The following is a 6,433-nucleotide window of genomic DNA, read 5'->3' on the forward strand; positions in this document are numbered from 1 at the left end:
GACTTGGGTATTGAGATCAACACACCAATGACTATGCATTGTGACAACCAGGCAGCAATACACATTGCATCCAACTCAGTCTTTCATGAGAGGACAAAACACATAGAAGTGGACTGCCACAAGGTGAGACAGGCAGTGGAACAACAAGTTATTCTTCCATGCTACACAAGAAGTGAAGATCAACTAGGTGACATATTCACCAAGGCAGCTAGCAGCAAGGTTTGTGAGTTCATTCATCCTAAGCTTGGACTCATAGACCTCTCTTGTCACTGATCCTCTTGCCATGAAGTGTTCTACTCTTTTTCTTTTGCTTGGTTTTTATCCCAAGTGGTTTTTCCAAGTAAAAGTTTTAATGAGGGAATGCTTCATGGTTTCCAAACTTGACCAAGTCTCTATGGTCAAGCTTGAGGGGGAGTGTTGACATGAAGAAAATAAAGAGCAAGAGTAAAGACATGAAGAACCTGATTGATCATGGACAAGAGATCATGGATAGAAAATCATGGACATGAAATCATGGACAGAAAATCATGGACAGGAAAACTGAAGCAAGGAAATGTGTGAGACTGATTTAAATATCTTGCCTGAAGTCTTTGACGAATTTAAACAAGTGGAGGCAGCTGGATGGAGCTGTTGGAGTGTGGAAAAAAGCCAAAGACATGATATGCTAAGGAAGGAAGAGAGAAGAGAGTTGTCACTATCCGAAAGTGACTTCCTCAGATCTAGTCTTCATTAATTTATTCATCTCCATTTGTTTATTCATTCTCATTGTCTTATTCTCATTGCTAGATCTATTTATGTAATTATTGTATATACTAAATAAATCTAAAGAAAAATGTTCCTGAAATATTCTTGTCTCTCTCTTGGATTCCCTCACATATCTCTCTTAGTTCTTCACCAAAATCTCTCAAATAATTCTCAAAAACTCTCATTAATTCTCATAAATTTACAACTACCAGCACCGGCAAAAAGGTCCAGTGCCGGCGAGAAACCGCTTCGCTGGCACCAGAGAGCATGGTTCTGAAGTTGTCTCGGGGCTTGTGTCTGAGAGGCTAGGGCCTACACCAACTGAAAGTGTACTATACATCTTCATTTTTGTAATAAGGAAAATACAAAAATAAAATCTCAGAAAATGTCCTTTAGGAAGCTTCTTTTAACATTTCACAAAAACCTAACCTTTTCAACTCATGTAATCTTTCATATTCCGATTTTTTTTTAATTGTAGCCAACTTATATATTGTGTAGTCGAAATTTTTGAGAGGTTCATTTTCTTCTAAGACCAGAACTGGCTACATATTAAAGTTTACTTACTGTATTTGTCTTTTGCAGTTCCTGCTTTTTTTTTTTTTTTTTTCTAAGACTGTTAATTTCATAAATGATAAGTGATTGTTCTACATGAGTAGTAAATCTATACAAAAGAGGCTCTGGCAAAAAAAGAAGGTAAAAAACAGAGCAACTTTAATACGACTTGAGACATCACCATGAACAAGTCAAGTGAAGATAACTAAACAGAGAAGGGCCAGATGAGCCATCTTGCAATTAGGTTGGTGAACTTCTTACGCTTTCAAAAAGCATAAATAGAACTGATGATATGTCGATCAATCTCCCGGAATGTTGCCGTAGGGGGGACTAAGGCTTGATTGTGCAGCATGTTGTTTCTTTGTTTCCAGATGTTGTAAAATAGTGCTTGAACTACCATCATACGCAGGTTTGATGGTGCAGCATTCGAAGACGAAGATGTCCACAGCACGAGGTCGGGCCAGTTGGTAAAGACTGGGACCGTGTCTCTGAATCTACGACGAGATTTAGACCAAAGGACCTCAGCATACGAACAAGAGAGCATTATATGGTCCATAGTTTCCGGCAGAGTAGAACATATACAACACGATGTCTGAATTTGCATACCCCAAGCCGCAAGGCGAGAGCGGGTTGGGAGCCTATTCAGGTCTGTGACCCACATATGGAAAGCATGCTTGGGCGTTGCTCTACTGAACCAAATGTGGTTTGCGAAAACTTGGGGAGGGGCACGCAGACGTATCACTTCCCATGTCTTGGTGGATGAGAAAGTATGATTAAGCTCTTCGTTTGTAGACCACCCAAACCTGTCGGGGCCCCGGTCGACCATTGGAATGGGGAAGTCTGTGAGAAAAGCGTGAAGAGAGACCTCCTGATCCGTTCGTGGATGTGGTAACCTCCAGTCATGCTCATTGCAAGCGTCCGCAACGGATGCGTTTAAGTGAATTCTTAGCCTTTGAGTCCCATCCCTTCCAAATACTTTTACGAGAGGGCCTAGAGGGTTCTAATTGTCAAACCAAAAGCTCGTTGTGCAACCATTGTTCACGTCGCTTATGAGGAATCTAGAGACTAGATCACGCAGGCGAAGAATGCAGCGCCAATTCCAGGACATATGAGGTGATTCTCCCTGAGACCAGAAGCTATAGGAGGTTGGGCAATTATGGTATCGATGCCAAGCCACCCATAGTGAGCTGGTACCTGCAAACAGGAGCCAAGCAAAACACAGTAGAAGGGTTAGATTCCAGATTCGAAAGTTTCTAAGGCCAAGATCGCCCTCTGCTTTCGGTAGGCACACGATGCTCCATGAGACCTTTGCATTAGCACGTCTATCAACTGTCCCTGACCAAAGGAAGCGAGAGCATAATGATTCAATTCTTTTAATACAGCCCTTGGGGAGTAGAAAAGTAGATATCCAGAAAATAACGGTTCCTGAAATGACTGTCTTGATTAAGAGACAGCGGCCTGCAAAAGATAGCGACTTCGTGGCCCAGAGGTTGAATCTGCTGTTAAGCTTATCAAGAAGGGGTGAGTACTCCGCAATTTTTAGTTTTCTGTGCATTAGGGGGAGGCCCAACTAGCGGATTGGGAGTGAGCCATGTGAGAAACCATAGGCGTTGAGCAAACTGGTGTCCTCTTGGCTTAAACCCGCGTGAAACAATTGTGTTTTATCCTTGTTCATACTAAGACCCGACCAGCTTGCAAAATCGTCCAGAGTTTCAGCGATACCATGCAACGATGAGCTTCCACCGTCGAAGAACACCATGACGTCATCTGCAAACATGAGATGAGATATGCCCAAGTTCTCCGTTTTTGGGTGGTATTTTATATACCCAGAATTGTATCTAGATCGCAAAAGGCCGGAGAAAACCTCCATGGCGAGCACAAATAAGTATGGAGAGAGTGGGTCGCCCTGACGAAGTCCCTGTGTACTCTTGAAGAAGCCCCCGGTGTGGCCGTTGACAGAGATAGAGAATGACGCAGAGCTGATACATTCGTAGATCCAGCCATGTATAGCTCTGGGATGTTAATACCACGCAGATCAGCAATTACAAAGTCCCATCTCAAAGTATCAAAAGCTTTTCTAAGATCAACTTTTAACATTCCACTCGGGTCGACGTTGTTTGTATTGTACCCATGGACAATCTCGGTGGCTAGGAGAATGTTCTCAGAGAGGAGGCGACCCGGAAGAAAAGCTGATTGGGATTGACCTATAGCTGAGTTCAAGATTCCCTTCAAACGATCAGATAAGAGCTTCGAGATCACCTTATAAGTAGTATTTAAACACGATATCGGCCTGAAATCTGAAGTCTTTGAAGCGTTTGGGATTTTAGGAATGAGCGCAAGGTTGGTGGCATTCATCTACTTGAGGAGGTGACCGGAGTTGAAGAATTCAGCCACAGCAGCAGTGACTTCTCCTCCTACCACAGACCAGCAACTCGTAAAGAACTCAGGAGTGTATCCGTCCGGGCCACTAGCTTTATTGAGAGGGAGGGAGAAGAATGCTGAACGGATATCCTCACTAGTGAAAGGAGAAATTAAGCCAGCTTGCTGAGATGGAGAGCAGGAAAAATTCAACAGAGATGTTATGTCTTCTTGAATAAACAGAGCAGGCTCCACTGGCTTTCCCAGAAGGTTTGTGAAGTAGCTGACACATAGGTTTTGGATCTCATCTTGAGACTCATGGCGCACTCCATCCTCATCAATTAGATAGTGAATGTGATTGATAGATTGTCTTGCATTCGCCATTCGATGAAAATAAGGAGTGTTTCTATCTCCAACTGATATCCAAGTGACTCTCGAACGCTGGTGGAAGAAAGATTCCTCCGCATTGGATAATGTTTGCCATTTCTCCTGAAGAGCGATCTCAGATTGAGCATTTGCAATAGAGGGATCATTTAGAGTGCGGATTTGAGCTGATGCTAAAGCCTCAGAAGCCTCCATAACTCTCTTCTCGATGTCAGAATAATTTTGATTATTGAATTCCCTAATCACCTTTTTTAATGTTTTTAATTTTCTGACCAGCCGAAACATAGCTGAACCTCTGATGTTGAACGAGAACCAATGACTTGCTACGATATCCAGAAAAGCTTCATTCTGCAGCAGATAGTTGAAGAAGCGAAAAGGCTTCTTTTGCTTAGGAGCGATAGTGTTTAAAGAGAGACATGGAGGCATGATCAGAGAAGGCTGGTTCACCGAAAACAGCAAGTGAGAGGGGGTATAATTGCAGCCATTCTTCATTTACTAACACACGATCGAGTTTTTTTGCAATTGGTTCAAGGCGCCTTTTGTTCCACCAAGTGTGAGAAGAGCCTCTGAAAGAAAGATCCACCAGTCCATACTGGGACAGAGAATCAGCAAACAGGCGAGTAGGTAGATCAACGTTAGGACATACAGCTGTTGAGTTTTCGGAGGGCCGAAGGACCTGGTTGAAGTCTCCAAGAACAACCCAAGGTTCCCCTATAGAGCGTTGATCCGAGGCTATAGATATAAGGTCACACCAGAGCTCCCTTCTTTCTGCTTCATCTGTTGAGGCATACACAGAGGAAACTATCACAGGCGTGGTGAAAGTAAGCAACTTGACTTCACAGCAAATCAACTGAAGAGACTTGAAGAAGACATCCATCTGCACACTAGGGTGCCAAGTTATCCAATTTTTTCCTAAATCCGAGAATGCATAGTTATTATCATACAACCATCCAGGTAAAACTGCATTCAAAAATTTCTTTTGCATTTCTTGCTGTACATGGGTCTCAATTAAGCTCCCAAAAAGAAAACCACTACTCCGAATCCATTTTTTAAAACCATTCTGATGCGATAATTTGTTAAAACCACGTTCTAGCAAAAAATTATTCCTGTACACATAAAAAAAAATTTAGTGGTTTTTGGGGCCTTTGCCCCGACCCCCTCTGGATCGGCGCTTTGTTCGTACAGATATATATTGACCTTCTTCAACATCAGAGTCTGAAGAAGCCACATCAGAAGAATCAGACTCGACCTCCGACACAGAAGAAGCTCCTCTCGCCTTACTGGACTCAGCAAGAACAGATGAAGCAGTTTTCGAGAAGGAATTTAACCCCGGGTCTGAAGGGATCTCATTACCCGCTGGTAGAGGGTGGTGATCAATTTCTTTGCCCTTTTGGTCAGCCATGAAAGAGGGGTAATTTCCTGTCTTTCCCTTCTGTTGAGTTTGGTTGCTAGAGGGCCTGCCATGGATAGGTTCATATTGTTGCTTCTGCGTGTATTTCTGCTTCTGCTTCTGCTCTCCGTTCTTGTGGTTATGGCCCTTTGACCTGGGGCAAGCATCAGATAGGTGAGCAGTGGACTTGCATCCCTTACAGGTAACTGGAGCAGCAGGGCAACGTTTGATTGTGTGACCAATCTCTTTACAGTGACTGCATACTGGAGGCATCTAGGGACTAGAGACCGCCACTCGAGCAATATCACCAGAATCAAACTGAACGTTAACAGCTTCAGGTAGGGGTTTTCTCGGATCGATGATCGTTAGAACCTTTGCAACATCCAAGATAGTTTTATTTGCAGTGGCTGGGTGCAGGTATTTGGGGTGTCCAACTAAGCCAGCTATGCGCTCTAGGCCATCTTCGTTGAAGAACTGAAGCGGAACATTGCGAAGCTCAAGCCAGATGGGAGCGGAAGTGATAGCTGGCTTTTCAGGCAGAAAACCCGGTTCCCAGTGAGCTACAAACATAGTTTTCCCTTCAAACTGCCAGAGCCTCTGAGTTATAACGTGATGCCTAGTTTCCGCATTCGGAATACGAAATAAGTATGCGTGGCCTTCGAGTTTGGAGACAGTGATGTCGCGAAGCCGTTTACTCCAGATACCATATGCAATAGTGTGAATGAGACCTTGAGCCGGAGGGTCTGAGTAGAATTGACCAATGACGAAGCATTCCCAAGCTTTCATGTTTTTCTCAATGACTGCATTTGGAATTTGCACACATAGTTCTCCGGAGGGAAGCGTGAACGGTTCTCCCTTCTTTTCCAGTTTCTTGCCTTTACATTTGAATAGCCCTACCCACTCATCACTGGGTTTAACAGCAGGAGGAGTCGATGTATTTTTCAGGACCTTCTCTGTAGTTTTCGGAGTGGTATCTCCTTGAACTTGCGATTCAGGGTTCACCAC

The 6,433-nt window shown here is 43.6% G+C and overlaps 1 pseudogene; it reads right to left on the reverse strand.

Annotated features, from left to right (window-relative positions):
* Positions 1 to 4,426: 4,426 nt before the first annotated feature.
* The window catches only part of LOC106308349, a 2,547-nt pseudogene continuing 540 nt past the window's right edge, over positions 4,427 to 6,433 (reverse strand).

The sequence above is a fragment of the Brassica oleracea genome, chromosome C8 (genome assembly GCF_000695525.1).
Source record: "Brassica oleracea var. oleracea cultivar TO1000 chromosome C8, BOL, whole genome shotgun sequence".
Classification (NCBI taxonomy): Eukaryota; Viridiplantae; Streptophyta; class Magnoliopsida; order Brassicales; family Brassicaceae; genus Brassica; species Brassica oleracea.